Here is a 23,081-nt window from a genome sequence, read left to right as displayed (position 1 = left end):
TCAAGTTCTTAGGCCACGTGGTATCCGGGGAAGGGGTGTCTGTTGATACATCCAAGGTTGAGGCAGTGCAAGATTGGGCACAGCCTAAGAGTGTGTTTGAGATCCGCAGTTTTCTGGGATTGGCTGGGTATTACCGTCGGTTTGTGAAAGATTTCTCCAGGTTAGCGTCACCGTTGACTAGACTGACTCGGAAGGGAGTCAAGTTTGAGTGGAGTGAGACTTGTGAAAAGTCGTTCCAAGAGTTGAAAGTTAGATTGACCACCGCCCCGGTGTTAATTATTCCGGAGAGAGGGTTGGGTTATGCGGTTTATTGTGATGCCTCACGAGAGGGTTTGGGTTGTGTGTTGATGCAAGAGGGGAAAGTGGTAGCTTATGGCTCACGTCAGTTGAAAATACACGAGAAGAATTACCCCACACACGACCTAGAGTTAGCAGCTGTGATCTTTGCCTTGAAAATCTGGAGGCACTACCTTTATGGCGAGAGGTTCGAGGTATTCTCGGATCATAAGAGTTTGAAGTATCTGTTTACACAGAGAGACTTGAATCTGAGGCAGAGGAGATGGATGGAATTCATCGAGGATTATGATTTTGAGTTGCATTATCATCCGGGAAAGGCCAATGTTGTGGCCGATGCCCTTAGTAGGAAGACCATTAGTGATGTAGCTTGTATAGCCATCCGGGAATGGGAGATGTTGGGAGCACTTGGCGAGTTTGATTTGCTACTGGGCGAATCTGTCGAGGCTGCGGCCTTGTTTTCTGTTGTTGCGCAGCCTACACTTGTGATTAGAGTGTTAGAGGCACAGAGAGGTGACCTTGAGGTAGAATCCCTCCGAGAGAAGATCTCCAGTGGGAAAGTTGAGAAGGGTTTGACGGTGTATCCCGATCTGAGTGTGAGATACCGAGACCGTTTGTTTGTACCGGAGTCTTGCCGAGAGGAAGTACTTCGAGAGTTTCACCATTCGCGCCTTGCGGTGCATCCGGGAGGTACTAAGATGTATCAGGATTTGGGTCGCCAGTTTTGGTGGCGGGGTATGAAAAGAGATGTGGCTGTTTTCGTATCGAAGTGCCTTACTTGCCAGCAAGTGAAGGCCGAGCATCAGAGGCCAGCGGGTTTGTTGCAACCCTTGCCTATTGCCGAGTGGAAGTGGGAGCATGTCACTATGGACTTCGTTGTGGGTCTTCCGAGGACTCAACGGGGTAGTGATGCTATTTGGGTGGTTGTAGACCGGTTGACTAAGTCGGCGCACTTAATTCCTATGCGCGTGAGAGACTCGGTAGATCATCTTGCCGATTTGTATATTCGGGACGTAGTGAGATTGCACGGGGTCCCAGTGACGATCGTCTCAGATAGAGATCCTCGTTTTACTGCTAGGTTGTGGCAGAGTTTGCAGAGTGCCTTGGGCACTAAGTTGACCTTTAGTACGGCTTATCATCCTCAGACTGACGGGCAGTCCGAGCGTACTATTCAGATCCTCGAGGATATGCTTCGGGGTTGTGTCCTGGACTTCAGTGGGACGTGGGAGAGGCACTTGCCATTGGTAGAGTTTGCCTACAACAACAGTTTTCAGTCTAGCATCGGTATGGCACCGTTTGAGGCCTTGTATGGCCGACCGTGTAGGTCTCCAGTTTGTTGGGCCGAGGTGGGTGATGCACCTTTGTTGGGTCCGGAGTTGGTTAGGGAGACGACGGAGAAAGTTGAGCTTATCCGTAGGAGGCTTGTTACAGCCCAGAGTCGGCAGAAATCTTATGCTGACTGTAGAAGGAGACCTTTGGCGTTTGAAGTAGGTGATCATGTCTTTCTGAAGATATCACCTAGGCGGGGTCTGATGAGGTTTGGAAAGAGTGGGAAGTTATCCCCTCGGTTTATTGGTCCTTTTGAGATCCTTGAGAGGATAGGTGAGGTTGCTTATCGGTTAGCCTTACCACCGCAGTTGTCCGGAGTGCATGACGTGTTTCATGTGAGTATGCTTCGGAAGTATGAACCAGATCCATCACATGTGCTGGATTGGAGCGATTTAGAGGTAGATGAGGATGCCTCGTATGAGGAGAGACCGGTTCGGGTCTTGGATAGGCGGGATCAGGTCCTGCGTGGCAAGACCATTCCTTTGGTGAAAGTCTTGTGGAAACATCACGGAGTGGAGGAAGCCACTTGGGAACGTGAGTTGGAAGTCCGAGAGAAATATCCGGACTTGTTTGTTGATATGTAATCTTGTATTTAAACTTTGCATGTTGTTGAACTTAAGAGCTTTTATATATGTCTTAAGTTGTGAAAATTGGAAGTATGTTTGGAACTTGCCTCATATGGAAGTTGAATGTGACATTATATGTGTTGAGTATATTGTTGACATTGGAAAGTTAGTGCATAATGTTGATGCATGTTAATAATACATATGTTGTTTACATATTGTGACATATCTCTTGTTAAAGGGATAGGATGACCGGTAATGGGTCGAATTGTTGAATGTTAAATTGTAACATTGTTCAAAATGGAGGAAGACCTGTTTTTGAAAACTTGTGTTTAATTTCGGGGACGAAATTCTTTAAGGGGGGGAGGTTATAGCGATCCCGGGTTTACCCTTGTTGTACAGTGATCCGGACATGTGTCCGTGAATGTTGGTAGTTGTTTATTTTCTAGTTTGCATCCTCTTTACTTTGTATTTTGAGTTTTGGGATGTGTTGGGCAGGTTTGTTACAGGTTGGTTGTGCTTGGGAACCAAGTGTTGCTGCCCAGAATTTTGGTCCTTCGCTCGAGCGAGGAGGTTGTCGCTCGAGCGAGAGTAGTGTTGCCCCGGTTCTGGACCTGAGAGTTGTAGTTTCTGGCTCGAGCGAGCTTTTCGTGGCTCGAGCGGTCTGGGTTTTTCTTCGCTCGATCGAGAACTTCTTGGCTCGAGCGAGAGTTTTCTGTGTCTGGTCGCTCGAGCGACCAATCCTTCGCTCGAGCGAGCGTGTTTTATATCAGCGGACAGCAGCGTCTAAAACATCACTTTTTCACCTCTTTTCTTTGAGCAAAACCTAAATCCGAGTCTCTCTCACTCTAAACTTACACTCTCTCTAAGATTTCATCTCCCTAGAGTGTGAATCAAGCCTAGGGCCTTTGTTAAAAAGATAGAGGGTGTTGAGAGCTTCGTTTTAATCTGAAAAAGTTTGGATTTGGAGCAAGTTGATCTTCGGGCCTTCATCTCCTTTTTGGCTTAAACTTCAAGGTAGGGATAACCTACTCTTCTCTATGGGTTTTGTCTTTAAATTTTGGTATTTTGAGATGTTGGGCTTGGTTTGGTAATTTTGTGAAAGTTTGGGGCTTTTGTGCAATTATACAAAAGTTGAGGTTTTCTTCATAATAAACCTAGATGCATGTTTAGCATAAAAAAATGGAATGATTGCTGAATCATTGAAGAAAATGGGACCTAAGGGTTGAAATGGTAATTATGGAAAATGGCCTAATTACATTGTTTAATTAATTGGGATAATTAATTGGTGAGAAATGAGGAAATGAAATGTTGATTGAATATCCATTTGTGTATTTATTTTCTGTTTAGAAATAACTGCTTTGGGCTATCGGTGGAGGATAGTCGTGATTGTTGTAGACAATGTATGTTGATTAGGCAAACTGAAACTAATCAATGGAATGTGTTATGGAACTTGACAGTTGCTGGAATACATTAATTGTTTGTATTGTGTGATTGTATATAGAACCAATGTGTTTATATACGTTATGTGTAGAGGAGGAGATAGGGGATGTACTCCGCGGTTTAGGGGAAGATAGGGGATGGACCTCTAAACCGGATAGGTATTTGGAGGAGATAGGGGATGTACTCCGTAGACAGAGCTCATATGCTTGTCTAGAGAAGTGAAGATAGAGCTCATATGCTTATCTTTGTGAAGTGTGGATACAGCTTGTATGCTTATCTGTGGATATTGTTGATATACATATCTGTTGTAGAATGTGGATACAGCTTGTATGCTTATCTGTGGATATTGTTGATATACATATCTGTTGAGATTGTGGATATAGCTTTTATGCTTATCTGAATGTGAGATATAGTTTTTATACATATCTGTGGAAATGATGATAGAGCTAGCATGCTTGTCTGTTGAAAAAGGGAAAATGAAAAGTAAATGGGACTTGTAAGTCGTTGACATAAATATGTAATTTATGTGATTGTATCAGTGTTGACCAACTATCAATTGCTAATGTTTTAGTCATTGTCCATGGTTGGTTTAGTGTATCTCTACTGGGCTGTGGCTCACCCTATATGGGAACATCATTTTCAGGTGCAGGAAGCATGCCACCTCCAAGGACATAGCTGGGAGGCTAGTGGCGGCATAGTTTTGTTGTTGTACTTTTGATGTATTACATGTAATTTCAAGCCAAGGGCTTAATGTGTAAACGAGTTAGAACTCTTTGTTGTAACCAAGTGTTAACTTGGAAAGCTGTAAGCCCGTAGGGCATTTTGTTATGAGGTTAACATGTAATACTTATGCAATGGAACTCTAATGAATGAATAGATAGTGGTTTTGTTTATATGCCAACGCATGTCTTATTTGATGGGTTTAATGTTATTATTTTGAGGGCGTTACACACTCACAGACTTACGCTCGAGCGGCCAACCTCCCGCTCGAGCGCAGAATGCACTCGCTCAGCACTTTTGCAGAACCAGACCTCCGCTCGAGCTCCCAACCCTACGCTCGAGCGTACAACACTGCACAACAAATACTGGATGGATGTATTCCCCGCTCGAGCGCCAACATCTACGCTCGAGCGGACAGGCCAAAAATCTGGGCAACTAGTTTTGGTTTCTAAACTCAACCAACCTGAAACAAACCCACCCAACACATCCCATAACTCAAATATGAAGTAAAGAGGATGCAAACAAGATAATAGTCAACTACCAACATCTACAGACACAAGTCTGGATCACTATACAACAAGGGTAAACCCGGGATCGCTATAAGTCCGGATACAATAATCAAATGGGAGAAGACCGGGGTCGCTCTATGTCAAAACTTTAAAAATTCCAAAATGAAGTTGTTATTTGTAAAAGAGTTAATGAGGTGGTGGGAAAATAGCATATATGAAAGGGCATCATTAGTGATGAAAAAATTTAAAATAATTACAATTACACATGAGGGTTTATTGAACTCTAATAAGTATATAGCATATTAATTAGGATACATGTTAGAGTGTAAATCCTTTGGAAATTAGGCCAAATGTTATAATTTGCATATGGTACACATCTCAAAAGGGGTGTAGCAGCATGACCATACATACCACACATAAACCCATATAAACTCTAGTTTGGAATGAATCAATAAATCAAAGACCCCAAAAACAGAAGAACAATAATTTTTTAAAGGCATTTTTCTGTTTCATGTATCTTCATGCTCTTGTAGAAAAAGCAATAAACAACAAAGAAGGGGGGGGGGAAGAAAAGAAAAAGAAAAATAAGAAGTAAATTAATAATTTAGTGTCTTTGAAGTTTGAGGGTTTTGAATGAAAATAGGTTTTTCTCGAATCAAGTAATTTTGATATTTTTTTAATTATTTAATGGAAAATCAAGATGTGTGTATTTGCTAGTTCGATATGCGGTCAGATGTGTTATTTGACATGAATGTTGGAGGTAATCCTATCATCACTCTATTTCAATCCAGATGATTTTTTATTTTTTTATATTTTCTTTATTAATTTGCTTGTGTTTATCATTATTACTTACCTTCTATTGAAGCAAAAAAAAAAAAAAAAGAAAAAAAAAGAAAGAAAGAAAAAGAAAAAGAAGCCAAGGATGGTTGCTAATCCTGCTAGGAAGAGTGGGAGTAACTAAGTTGGAAGTGGGAGGGGTTTATCGAAGGTCATTATCTTTTGTTCTGCTTTTTGTTGCTCTTTCGTTCCTTATGGTCACCTTGGAGGATTAAGCTATCTCTCTCTCTCTCTCTCTCTCTACTTGGGTGATAAAAAAAATAAATTAGACCATGTAATGCCAAAGGGATGGCAATGAGGGGAAGTAATGAAGGCGGCGGTGGTGGAGGTGGCAATGATGGGTTGACTAGGGATTTCTTACGTCTTAGAACAATCTCTCATAGGGGGTTTCCAAACATGGCTGGGCTTGATCATATGATAGTAGTTATGACTAATATGGTATTGGTTATGATATAAAATCATATAAGTTCATAACTAAATGTATGGTACATCTAAATGTACCATAGCATCACCCGTGATGTGATGAGAAACCTCCATTTAATGATTGTTATTGATAAAAAATTGCAACGTCTAGTGAAATTGAAAGTTTAACCCCTGAAAAAACAGTAATCACTATTATCCACCTGTAATTCATTAATTGCAGAGTCTAGAAAGAGGAGCACGTAAACCGATAAGATTCTCTGTGCTGCAAATTCTCTTTCTCGCATCGCAGCAGCTTTTTTTTGGGTTTCACTTTTTGGTGCCTCTGTTTTTTTACTGGGTTTGGAGCCAATTCTTGTCGGTTGGCTCTTCTCTTCTCTTTTGGTTAATAAAAAGAATAAAACCAAACCAAACACACCACACAATTCATATATATATATATATACTGACACTAGTGTATCAATTCAATTCAAGCCCACTTCTTATTTCTGTAGAAGACTATTGTTTTATCAATACTGGGTTTGGGTTTTCAAAGCTTGTTTATATTGAAATACTCATCTGGGTTTTATTCTCTATCAGTAAAACAATTTATTCTCTATCAAATTTCCCAATATATTCCTTGTAATTTAATTAAATTAATTATTATTATTATTTTTTTTGGGTTTCTCTGTTATTTACATATAATTCTTAGAATTTCAATGGTATGGTATGTTTAATAGAGGTGCATAATGGCCAATGGGAGATTAGGACAATGGTTGCAAATGCTAGTTTGTGTACTGATATTGCTCAAAACAGAAGGCTTCTATGTTGGCATAACTTATGTTCAGAATGCTGTTGCAAAAGGAGCAGGTTAAAATCTTCTTCATAATAAGCCAATTTAAATTTTTTTTACAATCTTGACTATAATGTGTTTGGGATTCTGATATTGTGCAGTTTGTTTGGATGGGTCTCCCCCGGCTTACCATCTTGATAAGGGGTTTGGAGCAGGAATTAACAATTGGTTGGTTCATTTTGAGGTTGGTCCTTCATTTACCATTTTGTTTTACAATACAAAAATGATTTGTTTGTTGTTAAGAAGATGATTGAAAAGAAAAATAAGAATTATGAAATCATATAAGATACCCAATTTTCTGCAATTTTATTGGAAATTGAATTGAGAACTGATTTTGATTTTTTTTGAAATGCTAATTGGATAATTGCAATGATGTAATTGAGTGCTTTGATGTTTAGTAGTATGAAACTCTTACTTGAGTGACGTTTCTTACTTGGAAACATAATTTTGTCCTCCCAAGTAAGAAACTAACTCCCATCGAGAAGAAAATCTCTCTCAACGGAGATACAAGATGTGAAACATGCAAATGTTAAATAAACAAAAGAAAAATAACTCAAACTTATTCTAATACTTTGTGTTTATATTATATTATTTATACTTCATGAAAACAATTTGTTGACATCAAACTTCAATAATAATTCATATTTAAACACATATTACAATTGAACAGAAGAAAGTAATTTTTGAGGATATTTAATATATAAAATATATACATGCTCATAATCTTAGAAACTTCTATGTGCTCTCACTCCCTGCCCCCACCCCACCTGATTGCTAAGATAACTACCCTTGGCAGTTCATTGTGAGTGACTAAGTTAGGGATTTGACGCTTTTCTATAAAACCCATTTGATGTATTAGTCTTTTGGTTTTACTGATTGCTTTGAGAGTTTCATTGCAAGATCTTTAATGGATTCTATAGAGAACATCCTACCCGAAAATAAATAAATAAATAAAAAATGAACATTGTCTACTGTGTATTTTCAGGGAGGAGGATGGTGTAACAATGTTACAACTTGCCTTGCTCGTAAGAACACTTGTCTAGGTTCATCTAAGCAAATGGCAAATCAGCTTGCTTTCTCTGGGCTTCTGAGCAACCTGCAAAAGTTTAATCCAGGTATGCCCAATTGATCTGGATTTCATTTCTTTCCCTTTGAACTTTCGCAGGTTTTCGAGCTTCTTTCCTAATTAAGAAAATTAACTCTATTTCAACACACAGACTTCTATAATTGGAATAGGATCAAGGTTATGTACTGCGATGAGTCATCATTTACAGGCGCTGTCGAAGCAGTCAATCCCGTGAGTTATATTGGTAGCAATTACAACAAAATTAGGAGATTAGTACCTACATCGCTTGTAAATTTGTATTTTGTTGGATTTATGATTGCATTTTTACTTTCATCAGGCTACTAATCTTCACTTCAGGATTTTTGCCGCTGTTATTGAGGATCTATTAGCAAAAGAAATGAAGAATGCTACAAATGTATGTGTGGTTCATATCTATGTTGCATACTCTCTTTCTCCCTCTTCATCATCATTATCATTGTTCTTAATTACTCCTAAAACTCTGTTCAAACAGGCTATCATCTCAGGCGGTTCAGCTGGTGGTTTAGCATTCATATTGCATTGTGATAACTTTCGAGCTCTCCTACCCATCGGTACTAAAGTAAAATGCCTTTTGGACGCTGCCTATTTTATCAATACGTAAGCTCTTCTATACGACTTACAATCACAATCATATTTCTGAATTATGCAAGAATTGAAAATTTTTCATTTTATTCTGTAACTAAAAACACCATGGTACTGTAAACAGGAAGGATGTTTCCGGAACACAACACATTGACGCCTTCTATAACGACGTAGTCACCACACATGTATCCTCTCTCAATCTCTCTCTCACATGATGTTTCCGTTACAATTTTTGTGGTTTTCATTTTGCTGATGTGAGTTCAGATTCTAACTTTCATTTGACTCCGCTACTCAGGGATCAGCAAAAAATTTACTCATATAGTGCACTTCAAAAATGGGACCTGGTTTGGTAAGAGTTGTTTGTTATCTCAATCGTATTGTTCCTTATTCCCTAATTTCTTGTCAATGGTACCAATACATCTCAACTATGTTGCAGTGTTTTTTCCTCCAAAATATGGCTCAGTAAATTCAAACACCACTTTTTCTAGTAAACGCAGCCTACGATTCATGGCAGGTTAGCTCATCCCTACAAATCAACAAAATACTCAAATTTACGCGATTGCTATATCATAGAAGTGTGAAACTAAGAATATTTGAATTTTTTTCCCAGCTTAATCTGTTTTTGGTTGTTCTGTTTGATGAATCTATTCCTATGTTATTTCTCATAAGAACAGAGAATTTGTTTGGGAAACAAAATTTGAAAATATGAGTTGGATGTTTCGGCACATGTCATGCATATCCGACAGATACTGTTTGTTAATGTGAAATTTCTTATGTCCAGTTAGACTGACGGGTTCATTATCATTATTTTAACTATTTGTTTATGCTATGAAAGGTATAACAGAGGATGATTTGGGATGACATTGCTGATTGTAGATACAATCAAAGAGAAATAGAAAAAGAGCCAATAGTTGGATTACAAATTTTGAACTTTTTCAGAGGAAAAAGCTGATAAAATAAAAATTAATATCAGATATTCATTCTTCAGTTCTGAAATCAAAGTGGCACAGCTATTGGATATAGATTTTAATTTTCATTGAGAACCAAACTTAATATCAGATATTCAATAAGGGTTAGGGTTTTCAAATCAAAAGCCCTAATGTAAATGAAGTTTAGAGTTAGAAACAAACCTGAGCCACAGAAAATATCTCTCGGAAATATTCGATTTGAATGGAAGAAACTCTAGTTCTTGTCGTCAAGAGAGTGAGAGGTTACACTGAGAGAATGGTGGTCCCGACGCCGACGGGGCTGGTGGTCTTCGGCAATGGCTGAAGCTCCAGCTATGGTGGAAGAGAGGAGGGAGGAGAAGAGAAGAGCAAGAGCAAGAGCACGAGCCAGAGAGGGAGGCCAACTGGCTTCGGGTGTTGGACTACTCTGACTTTGCTCTGTTTGGTAACCGGGTACACCGGTTGCCTAATTTAAGAGAAAAATTATTTAATAACTTAGTTATGACCTGGTTATGAAGTAATATGGTATAAGTAAATAATTGAATATAACTAAGTTATGAGTTAATATGGTGGTAGTTATGAATAATATGGTATAGGTTATGATATAAAATCATATAAATTCATAACTAAATGTATGGTACATCTAAATGTACCATAGCATCACCCTTCAACTTGCCTTTGTTGAAAGGGACTATAATTGAATACATAATAAATATTGTACTTCAGTTTAGACCATAAATTTAAATAAAAAGAAAAATCAAAAAGGAAAAATCTAATATTTTACAATATGCTAACTTGTTTTTGTTGGTTAGTTGAGAGACAAAGAATAATTCACTTTGGATCACAGATTTAGATATGAATTTTGAAAGAAAATAAAATAGAGAAAAAAATAACTTATATTTCATTCATATTTTTTAAATTCCTATCTAAATTTATGATTCAAATATAATATTAATATATGTTACAATTTCTTATTTATTAGAAATATCACATAAATAATATCACATAATCCTTCAAAAATACCTAGTACTTTTTTTCTTTTCTTTTTTTTGTATGTAGAAATAATTGGAAAAAAAAAAAATCTTAAAAGAATAAAAAAAAGAGAGTGGATGGCCAAGTCATAATGGGTGGGCTTGGTTTTGATGCTATAATACAGAAAGCTCAAAAAAGTCTATATGTTTGTTACTTCCTGAGACTAAATGATTGTGTTAACAAAATTTTATAAGAATTCTCTCTTTAATGTTAGAACCTAAAAAGTCTTCAATTGTTCTTGTCGGCCTCAATAAGGATTCTTCAGGGACATGTTTAAAATATTTTCATAATAATTAGTAAGATAATTTTTTTTTAAAATTATATTAATCACATTTTTTGAGCTTTTGATGTCAAGTCTATCGTAGATAATTTTAAAAGAAATTACAATAAATAAATAAATAAATCTCAAAATATGAGTCTTGTAACAAAATAAATCTTATTTTTTTAATTTTGCCAATTTAAGTCCTAATTTTTTGATTTGTTTTCAATCTAAATTATTTGTCTATTTTGTTAATTAAAAAAAATAAAAAAAATAGTATTTTACTCATTAAACTAAATGAAAATGACATTTTAGACATTATCTATATATTTACATTGAATATAATGATTAAAATACTAATTTTTTTCGTCAATTTTGAATGGAATAATTACACATTTTAGACATGAGATCCACATTTAAAAAATGTGCAAACAAATTCAGTTTTCTCCATCCATAATTATGCACGCACACTTTTTGCTATGATACGATGTAATTTTTGTGATGATGCAATATGGTTAAAGTTATCACAGTAATCACATCAAGAGTTATCTTGGAATTATGACACAATGTGATTAAGGCATAAATTTAACTTCCAACACATCGGAAAATAATTGAGGGTATGCATTGGAAATTGACTAAAATATGGAGAGAAAAAAAATGGTACAAATAAAAGAAAATTCAAACAAAAATTTGTATGTGTGTTTTAGAGGAGTTTTTCTTTGGTCTTCAACAAACTTTTTTCATATTTCAGTCTCCTTTTTTTTTAAATTTTTTTTTAAAAAACATATAAATTAACTAAAAAGTAAAATTAATAATAATAATAATAACAATAACTACAATATATAAGTAATAAGAAAAAATTACTAAAGACAAAAGAAAATAGTCTAAAAACAGTTTTTAAATAATCAAACCAAACAAAGTCTTGTTTTTCTAAAAAATAAAAATTGAAAACAAAAAGACAAAAACACAACCAAACAAGAACTTACTCAAACTTACGTGTTTTCCTGATCTTTTGGAATCGATCTTGAAATTGTTGACAATTTTTTGCATTGTATTAATACACCAAATCAACAAATCGACATGGAAGACTGAACATATTTCTAGGATTTTGCATTGTAAAATCCAAATTTTTATGTGTAGAATTATTTTTTTTGAATAAAGTAATAGTTAAATTAATTTATATGGGTCATTTAATACTATCAAGGAATTAGTTATGAGTTATGAGGTGGCTTCATAATTTTTATTGCTTAGATGGTTAAGTTTGTAATTTTGGGAGATTGGGTTATAAGCCCACTTGGGTTTTAGGTCTTGGAAACATATAAGTACAAACAAATAGAGGTTTTGGAGGGTGTGGCTGCTGCGGCAGATTTAGGAGTAGTAAAAAAAAAAAAAAAAAAAAAAAAAGAGAAAAAGAGGAATAAGAAAAGAAAAGAAAGAAGATTCATAGATTGGTGATTTTGATCTAATCATTTCTTGGAGGTAAGATTTTTTTTATGGTACTCCTAACTATTCATTTCTACAAGTATCTGGTATGTGGTTTGGGTGTGCATGTTTGGGTCCGATATGTGATAAGCAATCCTATTGGTTTTGACTTCTAACAACTATGGGTTTATATATGAAAAAAAATAAAAAAATAAATAACAATAGAATAGATGAAGTCTTGAAGATTGAGGAAGCTGTATTTTGGGGTTTGGGGTTTTGGATTTTTACTTGTAGACTATATTATTAGATTATTATATTATAAAGAAAAGAATGATAGATGCATCATGGTGATCAATAATAATTGTTTATGTGGTATAATATTTTATTAGGTTTGTGTGATTGAAGTGGTGGAGTTGGGTGTTTAGAGTTAGTATTGGAATATTATTTTAAGCGTTTGAGGTAAGTAACCCTCTATCACTGTTGGTTTATTTTTAATCCTATCGAATCGTTTAAAATCATAAATATTTATTCGTAACTTTCCCGTTCTCTTAAAATAAAATATGGGTCAAGTATAAAACAACATCGAATATTATTATGAAAATTATTTGAATATTCAGTGAAACTATTCGGAAAATTATACTAAACGTTTATTCTGAAAATATCGAATGTTTTATTTAAAATTTGTGTATTGTGTGAATTTTGAACATCACCCTAGTCTGACTATGATTTGGACCCTAGCCAATGGGGGTTATTTATTGGCACAGAAACTAGTTTCTTTTGGGGCTTTACCACTAGCCTATGTGTGGTTCTAGGCCTTGTCACGAGCTAAGTGACCGTAGTCATTAAGACTTGGGTTTTGTGAATCGATCATTGAACCATCTGAATATCGATCTATCAATTTTGGATAACAAAATTTCATCAAGTTACCCCATTGACTTTTAATTAAAATGTATTGCTACACTGTTTATTTTCAGCTATGAAACCATCTTACAAACAATCGTGTCATTTATTGATTTGTATCAAAAATTATATTTATTGGTTATCGACTATTTATTTACTTCTTTTTGATATACTTGATCCAGCTGGCAGTGATGGTTGGTTATTTACTAGGCTGTCTAGCTTACCCTTATTTCATTTTTTTTTCAGATTCTGAAGAGTAGAGCTGCGCGGGATTTTTTTTTTTTTTTTTACATGTGGGAGTGCCGAGAGTAAGACTATGATTTAAGCACTTGGATTATTTGTTTTGTTAATGGATTTTACAAGTATGGACTTGGTGGATAATTTCATATGATAAGAATAATCAATTTTTTATGGATTTTAGTATTATGATAATTAAGGATTTAATTGGAGTATTTTACATTGTTAGTTATGTGTTGGACTCTTAGCCTTGCATGTTCACTTAAATGAGTGTGCGGCGTTGTCACGGAGCTTGGGACGTGACATGCACAATGTCCAATCAGGAACACTAGTAGTTGAAAATGCAGATTGTTTTGGAAAAGGTAGAAGCACAAGTTCATTGCTAAGCATTGATACAACAGTAGACATAATACGCCTATCAGCCGCACTTTCTTGAACACGAAGAAGTCCAATAGCATATGTGTAGAAGGTATGTCTCCCAATATTGGGTCCTTCATGTCCTGTCCCGTGCCTGTAGAGACCCTAATTTTTGTAATTACCATTAAATCCCTAACCTTTAGTTTATTTCAGTAAAGCCCTTGAATTTTTATTTAATTACGTTTTAAACCCTAGAATCAGAAAGCATCGCGGATTAATTCAAGTAAACCCTAATCGATCCCGGTAGATTAATAATCACCTTTAAAACCATATTATTAATTATTAGACCCTATAATTATAGATTCATCACTTTAAAATCTTAATTCCCGGTAACGTCGTTTTTGCTCGGTTTCTCGCCTTTGTTTGCGCTTTAATTTAACAGGATCCAAATTTATTATTTTAACTATTTTCTAAGGCTAGTATATTGTATGCTAAATATCAAGGTTTCATAAATTTAGACTTGGTCCCTATACACTTTTATTTTATTACATTCCAACCCTTAATTGTAATATTTTATTAATTAATGTACTTGTATTATATTATGTTTATAAATACAAATATCTCATACAAATATCATATATATACATATATATGTCTTGCAGCCCAAGTTGTTGACCATGTGATGGATAAAAGGGGCCATAATTGCAACTTTGACAATTTGCACTTAGGGAACTTAGTCCCCAAGAAACCTTCCCAATCTTTTCTCTATATATATATATATATATGCACACTTCTCCCCCCTCATTATATACATTTTCAGCCATCCACTAGAGGAGTGAGAGAGAGTGATCTTGGAAAAAAAAAGAGAGGGAGAGAGTGAGAGAGAAGAAGAGGAGAAGAAAAGGAAGAATTGTGTTAGTCTTGTACAACAAAGGTAAACATACAACACCTCTTCTCTCAAGTTCTCTTACCACTTGTTTTTCCCCTCCTAATACATGATCTTTGTATATATATATTGTAGTCTAGGCCTACACTCTTGTATAAGTGTGTATTAATCAAGAAATGGTATGCTTCACTTTCTTTCTTAAATTTCCAGCAGCAAATCTTTTCCCTCTCTTGAATTTATTTTCCCATCAAAACTCCATAAACTCAAAATCTGTTTTTATGGTACAATATTTGGTATGTCTAGAGTATGTGGTAATTTTTGTAGGTCCTAAGGATGCGTTTTTATAACCTAAACAATTTTTCTAAGTTTGTTACTCACAGAACCAGAAAAACAGTCAACTTTATCTATTTTTAGAAAATTCCAGAAAAATAATCTTGAGTCCAATTTTATGTCAAAATCTTAATCTTGGTGTTATATTTTAACTAAAATTTGTTTGAACTCAAGAGAGTGAGGGGTTTGAGAGAAAAACCGATTTGCGTAACGGTCAACGAATCTGGACAGATCTTGGTAATTCTGAATTATCTTAAAATCTAAAATACCTATCCTATTTTCGTAAATTGAGTTTGAAACTATACTTATTTATCTACAAACTCACATGAGGCCAGGTACTTAGGGCCAATAAAAGTATTTTTTTAAAATTATTTTCGAACTGGTTCAAAATCTGGAAATCTGGAAATTTGTGTTAATATGCTCTTATTTGGTTTGCAACTCTTATATTCTATGTTTCTTGAATGTGTTAGTCTCGATATGTAATCTGTGATAAATTGTAAATTTTCTTTACCATGAATAAATCACTTGTTGTTCAGTTTGGATTCGTAATTATACTGACCATGCTTTGCTATAACTGAGAACATAATACACTTAATAAAGGGGAAATCAAATGGGATGGTAATGGGTTGCGATCATTGTATTTGATTTTATGAGATAATGAACGATGGATTGAAGAGTATGATATAGTGGAATGTGTTCCATTTTTGTGAAGTCTTGCGCAAGTGTGTTTTCGAACCCTAACATGGCACGGGAGGTATTCTGGCTGCTTAACGGAAATGGGAGGCATAAGGGTGGCAGTGAGGGTCTCACACAGGGAGAGTATCCCTGGAAGCCCGTTTCCTTGGGGCAGACCGTGATGTCACCACTTGGGTAGGTAACCTAGGTGTGTGGGCATCATTGGTAATTGTGCGGTAAGCGACGCATTGGTATTGTATTAACCAAGGGGGAGTCAGAATTGCCCGTGGCCAGAGTTAGTGGTTGGGTAGGAACGGCATTCCGCGGGGAGTTGCCTAGAACTAACTAAAATTGACTATTATTCATGAGAACTGAAATTTAATTATAATCTCTGCTTGATTATTACTTTCGTTGTATGTTATGACCATGCCATTATGTTAATTGTGTATTTGGAATGGGAAAAAGGTTGGGGTGTGTGTGTTTACTGGGCATTCCAAGCTCATGGCGTTTTATGCCAGGTGAAGGCGAGTTTTACACCAAGAACTGAACCCCTAAAAGCTTTGTGGAACCGTGGCTACCTTAGAAATTAGATTGTATATTTCCTGTATTTTGGATAATCTTTTGTATCAAGGAACCGATATGTATTTAAAGACTTGAAGAATTTTATCTGTAACTATTATTAATATTTTATTTTAGTGTAATTATTTGCATTTTGTGCTTAAAAATGATGTGTACCCTCTAGTTAAACCCCGGTGCATCGTTGTATTATATTATCAAAATTTGGGGCGTCACAGTGCCACTCTTCCACAAGTCCCATGCTTGGAGAATATTAGACAGTAAAATATATCTCATTGTGAATCCTTCAAAGACGGGAAAAAAAAAGTGGAAAGGTAAAAAAAAAAGGGAATTTTGTATTAATTTAAGCTAGTAGCTTGTTTACTTTTTAAATTTTGAATAGGTCTTGAAAATATTTCATTTCAATATTGTAACGCCCTCAAAATAATAACATTAAACCCAACAAATAAGACCGGCATTGATATTCAAAAGTTCCACGTTCTTTCATTTCTCAGAGTTTTATTACAAAAAGTATTACATGTTAACAACAAAAGCAAATGCCCTATAGGCTTACAGCTTTCCAAGTTAACACTTGGTTACAACATAAGAGTACTAACTCATTCACATTAAGCCCTTGGCTTGTCTTTACATGTAATACATCAAAAAGAGAAACGACTACATTATGTCCGCCTCTTGCCTCCCAAGCTATGTCCTTGGAGGTGGCATGCTTCCTGCACCTGAAAATGATATTCTCATATAGGGTGAGCCACAGCCTAGTAGAAATATACTAAACCAACCATGAACAATGACTAAAATATTAGCAATTGATAGATGGCCAACACTGATACAATCACATAAATCACATATTTATGTCATACGACTTATGAGTCCAAGTTTCCTTTCATTTTCCCTTTTTCAACGGATAGGCATATAAGCACTAACCACATTATCAACAGATATGTATAACAACATTATCCACATTCTCAGATAAGCAAATAAGCTATATCCACATTCTACAACAGATATGTATAACAACAATATCCACAGATAAGCATATAAGCTATCTCCACACATCACAAAGATAAGCATATAAGCTATCTCCACACGTCACAAAGATAAGCATATAAGCTCTATCTCCACTTCTCTAGACAAGCATATGAGCTGTATCTACGGAGTTCATCCCCTATCTTCTCCCAACACTATCCGGTTTAGAGGTACATCCCCTATCTTCCCCTAAACCGCGGAGTACATCCCCCATCTCCTCCTTTTCACATAACGTATACAAACACAATGGTTCTATATACAATCACTCAATACATATAGTTAATGTATTCTATCAACCGTCAAGTTCCATGACACACTTCATTGATTAGTTTCAATTTGCCTAATCATCATGCATTGTCTACAACAATCACGACTATCCTCCACCGATAGCCCAAAGCAGTTATTTCTAAACAGAAAATAAATGCACAATGGATATTCAATCAACATTTCATTTCCTCATTCTTCTCAATTAATTATCCCAATTAATTAAACAATGTAATTAGGTCAATTCCCATAATTAACATTTCAACCCTTAGGTCCCACTTTCATCAATGATTTAACATTCATTCCATTTCTCTGTACCAAACATGCATCTAGGTTTATTATGAATAAAGCCCCAACTTTTGTAAAATTACACAAGAGCCCCAAACTTTCACAAAATTACCAAACCAACACCAACATCTCAAAATACCAAAATTTAAAGACAAAATCCATAGAGAGGAGTAGGATATCCCTACCTCAAATTCGGAGTCCCAAAGGAGAAGACGACAAAACCCAACGTGCTCCAAAACCCGAGATTTTCAGATTAAAAAGTAGCCCTCGACGATCAACAACTTTTTTGTAAAGGCCAAAGGTGAGCAAATCACTCCTACTAGATCAAAACCTAGAGAGAAGGTAGAGTTCTAGAGTGAGAGGCTCAACAATGGTGATTTTGGAAAAGTAAGAGAGAGAAGAGAAAGTAAAAAGTGATTTGAAAAGTCACAAGTTCGGGACTTAAACCCAGTCTCCCGCTCGAGCGTAAAACACCCCGCTCGAGCGTCACTCACAGACTCCTGCTCGAGCGTCCAAATTTCCGCTCGAGCGCCGAATGCACTCTCCCAGCACTTTTTACAGAGCCAGGTCTCCGCTCGAGCTTCCAACTTCCCGCTCGAGCGGAACTCACACAACCCCGCTCGAGCGGCTAATCCCACGCTCGAGCGTCCAACACTGCACAGGAAAATACTGAATGGGTGTAATCTCCGCTCGAGCGCCAAAACCCCCGCTCGAGCGTACAGGCCAAAATCTGGGCAACTAGTTTTGGTTTCTAAACTCAACCAACCTGAAACAAACCCGTCCAACACATCCTATAACTCAATTTCGAAGTAAAAAGGATGTAAACAAAATAATAAACAACTACCAACATCCACGGACACATGTCCGGATCACTGTACAACAAGGGTAAACCCGGGATCGCTATAACCTCCCCCCCTTAAAGAATTTCGCCCCCGAAATGAAGCACAAGTTTTCAAAAACAAGTTCTTCTCCATTTTAAACAATGTTACACTTTAACAATCAACAATTCGACCCATTACCGGTCATCCCATCCCTTTAACAAGAGACATATCATAATATGTAAACAACATATGTATGTTCAACGTGCATCAACATTATGCACTATCTTTCCAATTTCAACAATATATTCAATATATACAATGTTACATTCAACTTCCATATGAGGCAAGTTCCAAAACATACTTCCAATAAACCAAAACATTTTCAATGTTTCACAACTTAAGACATATATAAAAGTTCTTAAGTTCAACAATAGTTCAAAATCTAAATACAAGATTACATATCAACAAACAAGTCCGGATATTTCTCACGGACTCCCAACTCACGTTCCCAAGTGGCTTCCTCCACTCCGTGATGTTTCCACAAGACTTTCACCAAAGGAATGGTCTTGCCACGCAGGACCTGATTCCGCCTATCCAAGACCCGAACCGGTCTCTCCTCATACGAGGCATCCTCATCTACCTCTAAATCAGTCCAATCCAACACATGTGCTGGATCTGGCTCATACTTCCGAAGCATACTCACATGAAACACGTCATGCACCCCGGACAACTGCGGCGGTAAGGCTAACCGATAAGCAACCTCACCAATCCTCTCAAGGATCTCAAAAGGACCAATAAACCGAGGGGATAACTTCCCACTCTTCCCAAACCTCATCAAGCCTCGCCTAGGTGATATCTTCAGGAAGACATGATCACCTACCTCAAACGCCAAAGGCCTCCTCCTACGGTCAGCATAAGATTTCTGCCGACTCTGGGCTGTAACAAGCCTCCTACGGATAAGCTCAACTTTCTCTGTCGTCTCCCTAACCAACTCCGGACCCAACAAAGGTGCATCACCCACCTCGGCCCAACAAACTGGAGACCTACACGGTCGGCCATACAAGGCCTCGAACGGTGCCATACCGATGCTAGACTGAAAACTGTTGTTGTAGGCAAACTCTACCAAGGGCAAGTGCCTCTCCCACGTCCCACTGAAGTCCAGGACACAACCCCGAAGCATATCCTCGAGGATTTGAATAGTACGCTCGGACTGCCCGTCAGTCTGAGGATGATAAGCCGTACTAAAGGTCAACTTAGTGCCCAAGGCACTCTGCAAACTCTGCCACAACCTAGCAATAAAACGAGGATCTCTATCTGAGACGATCGTCACTGGGACCCCGTGCAATCTCACCACGTCCCGAATATACAAGTCGGCAAGATGATCTACCGAATCTCTCACGCGCATAGGAATAAAGTGCGCCGACTTAGTCAACCGGTCTACAACCACCCAAATAGCATCACTACCCCGCTGCGTCCTCGGAAGACCTACAACGAAGTCCATAGTGATATGGTCCCACTTCCACTCGGCAATAGGCAAGGGTTGCAACAAACCCGCTGGCCTCTGATGCTCGGCCTTCACTTGCTGGCAAGTAAGGCACTTCGATACGAAAACCGCCACATCTCTTTTCATACCCCGCCACCAAAACTGGCGACCCAAATCCTGATACATCTTAGTACCTCCCGGATGCACCGCAAGGCGCGAATGGTGAAACTCTCGGAGTACTTCCTCTCGGCAAGACTCCGGTACAAACAAACGGTCTCGGTATCTCACACTCAGGTCGGGATACACCGTCAAACTCTTCTCAACTTTCCCACTAGAGATCTTCTCTCGGAGGGATTCTACCTCAAGGTCACCTCTCTGTGCCTCTAACACTCTAATCACAAGTGTAGGTTGCGCAACAACAGAAAACAAGGCCGCAGCCCCAACAGATTCGCCCAGTAGCAAATCGAACTCACCAAGTGCTCCCAACATCTCCCATTCCCGGATGGCTATACAAGCTACATCACTAATGGATTTCCTACTAAGGGCATCGGCCACAACATTGGCCTTTCCCGGATGATAATGCAACTCAAAATCATAATCCTCGATGAACTCCATCCACCTCCTCTGCCTCAAATTCAAGTCTCTCTGTGTAAACAGATACTTCAAACTCTTGTGGTCCGAGAACACCTCGAACCTCTCACCATAAAGGTAGTGCCTCCAGATTTTCAAGGCAAAGATCACTGCTGCTAACTCTAGGTCGTGTGTGGGGTAATTCTTCTCGTGTATTTTCAACTGACGTGAGCCATAAGCTACCACTTTCCCCTCTTGCATCAACACACAACCCAAACCCTCTCGTGAGGCATCACAATAAATCGCATAACCCAACCCTCTCTCCGGAATAATCAACACCGGAGCGGTGGTCAATCTAACTTTCAGCTCTTGGAACGACTTTTCACAAGTCTCACTCCACACAAACTTGACTCCCTTCCGAGTCAGTCTAGTCAACGGTGACGCTAACCTGGAGAAATCTTTCACAAACCGACGGTAATACCCAGCTAATCCCAGAAAACTGCGGATCTCAAACACACTCTTAGGCTGTGCCCAATCTTGCACTGCCTCAACCTTGGATGTATCAACAGACACCCCTTCTCCGGATACCACGTGGCCTAAGAATTTGACTTCCCTCAGCCAGAACTCACACTTCCCAAACTTGGCATACAGCCTATGGGCTCTAAGCAACTCAAGCACCACTCTCACGTGTTCCCCGTGCTCCTCCTCTGAAGGCGAATAGATAAGGATGTCGTCCACAAAAACGACTACAAACCGATCCAAGAATTCCCGGAAGATCCGGTTCATCAAGTCCATAAAGACTGCCGGTGCATTGGTAAGCCCGAATGGCATCACCAAAAACTCGTAATGGCCATACCGCGTACGGAATGCCGTTTTCGGAATATCCTCCTCCCTGACCCTCAACTGGTGGTAACCCGATCTCAAGTCTATCTTAGAGAAACAACGGGAACCCTTCAACTGGTCAATCATCTATACGGGGCATAGGATACTTATTCTTAACCGTAGCCCGATTCAACTTCCGGTAGTCAATACACAATCTCAAGGCACCATCTTTCTTTTTAACAAAGAGGGCCGGCGCTCCCCACGGCGAAACACTAGGGCGAACAAAGCCCTTATTGAGCAATTCCTGGAGCTGAACTTTCAACTCAACCAACTCTGCTGGAGCAAAACGATAAGGTGCCATAGAAATCGGCGCCGTGCCGGGCACTAAATCAATAGAAAACTCTATCTCGCGGTAAGGTGGCAAACTAACAAGATCTTCGGGAAAGACATCCGAATACTCACAAACCACCCTTGGCAACACAATCTGTGTCTCATCACACTCACTACTCTCAAAGCTAGCAAGTAAACCACTAAGCTCACTTCGCCCTCGCGAATCATACCCCGGTGGCCAAATACTACCAACCCGGTCTCCCAAGAAATGGAACCACTCCCCGCTCAAGGTACACAACGTGACCCTCTGGCGGTAGCAATCGATAACAGCCCGGTATGACGATAGCCAGTCCATACCCAAAATAACATCAAAACCCTTCATAGGCATGACAACAAACGGAAAAGGAAGCCTATAGTCGGCGACCTCTATATCACATCCTCTAACACCCTGCTTCAGGATCAACTCACCACCCAAAGGCAATACCACACAAATAGGAGATGCTAACTGTGCTAACTTCAATTCCAAAACAGATGCAAATGCAGCAGATACAAAAGAATGAGATGCACCCGTGTCTATCAACACATTAGCAACCGAGTTGCAAAACAGAAAAGTACCTCTCACTACCGATGGAGCCGGTACTAAATCCTGCGCGGTAACAGCATACACGCGCCCAGTAGGTCCCTGGTCTACCTGTTCACCTCTCGGAGCAAAAGACTGCTGCACAGACTGGGATGACGAAGCTCCCGGATTGGCCCTCGAGGCCTGCACAGACTGAGCTGGCTGAAAACCCTGCGTCTGCCTAGAACCAGACGCCCCCGAAGTGGCACTCAACTGCGGGCAAAACCTCTTCAGGTGCCCAGGCTGTCCACACTGATAACAAGACAAGGGCTGCCCCCTGCCCGAACTCTGACTCTGCGGTCTAGCTGAAGAAGAAGCAGCTCTCTGACCCCCACCCTTCTGCGGGCAAACAGAAACCTTGTGACCCAGCTGGCCACACTTGTAACAGGTGAAATCCCCCTGACCACCTCTCCCGGAGCCTGCACTCGGCACTGGGAAGGTCGATCTAGCAACACCACCCTGCGACTGCTGAGGGTTAGAACCCCTCTGCCTCCTGCCATCACCCTGACTATCCTGATTCCTCTTGGAGCCTCTCTGCCCCTCATCCTCCTCCTGCATCATGAGCTCCACATGAGCTGCAGCGTCCACTAGGTGTCTATACTCTCG

General features: G+C 38.5%; 1 pseudogene across 1 annotated transcript; it reads left to right on the top strand.

Moving 5' to 3' along the window:
• The first annotated feature begins 6,301 nt into the window (after positions 1-6,301).
• LOC145794859 (pectin acetylesterase 8-like) lies at positions 6,302-9,370 on the top strand (annotated as a pseudogene). The gene is made up of 10 exons (XR_014334817.1): positions 6,302-6,320; positions 6,835-6,964; positions 7,049-7,131; positions 7,933-8,062; positions 8,165-8,244; positions 8,351-8,428; positions 8,525-8,649; positions 8,759-8,819; positions 8,930-8,983; positions 9,071-9,370. The product of XR_014334817.1 is annotated as a pectin acetylesterase 8-like (transcript).
• Positions 9,371-23,081: the final 13,711 nt, after the last annotated feature.

The sequence above is a fragment of the Camellia sinensis genome, chromosome 7 (genome assembly GCF_055761805.1).
Source record: "Camellia sinensis isolate YWXY chromosome 7, ASM5576180v1, whole genome shotgun sequence".
Taxonomy (NCBI): Eukaryota; Viridiplantae; Streptophyta; class Magnoliopsida; order Ericales; family Theaceae; genus Camellia; species Camellia sinensis.
Note: the sequence above shows the minus strand (reverse complement) of the source record. Positions and strands in the feature narration are given on the sequence as shown.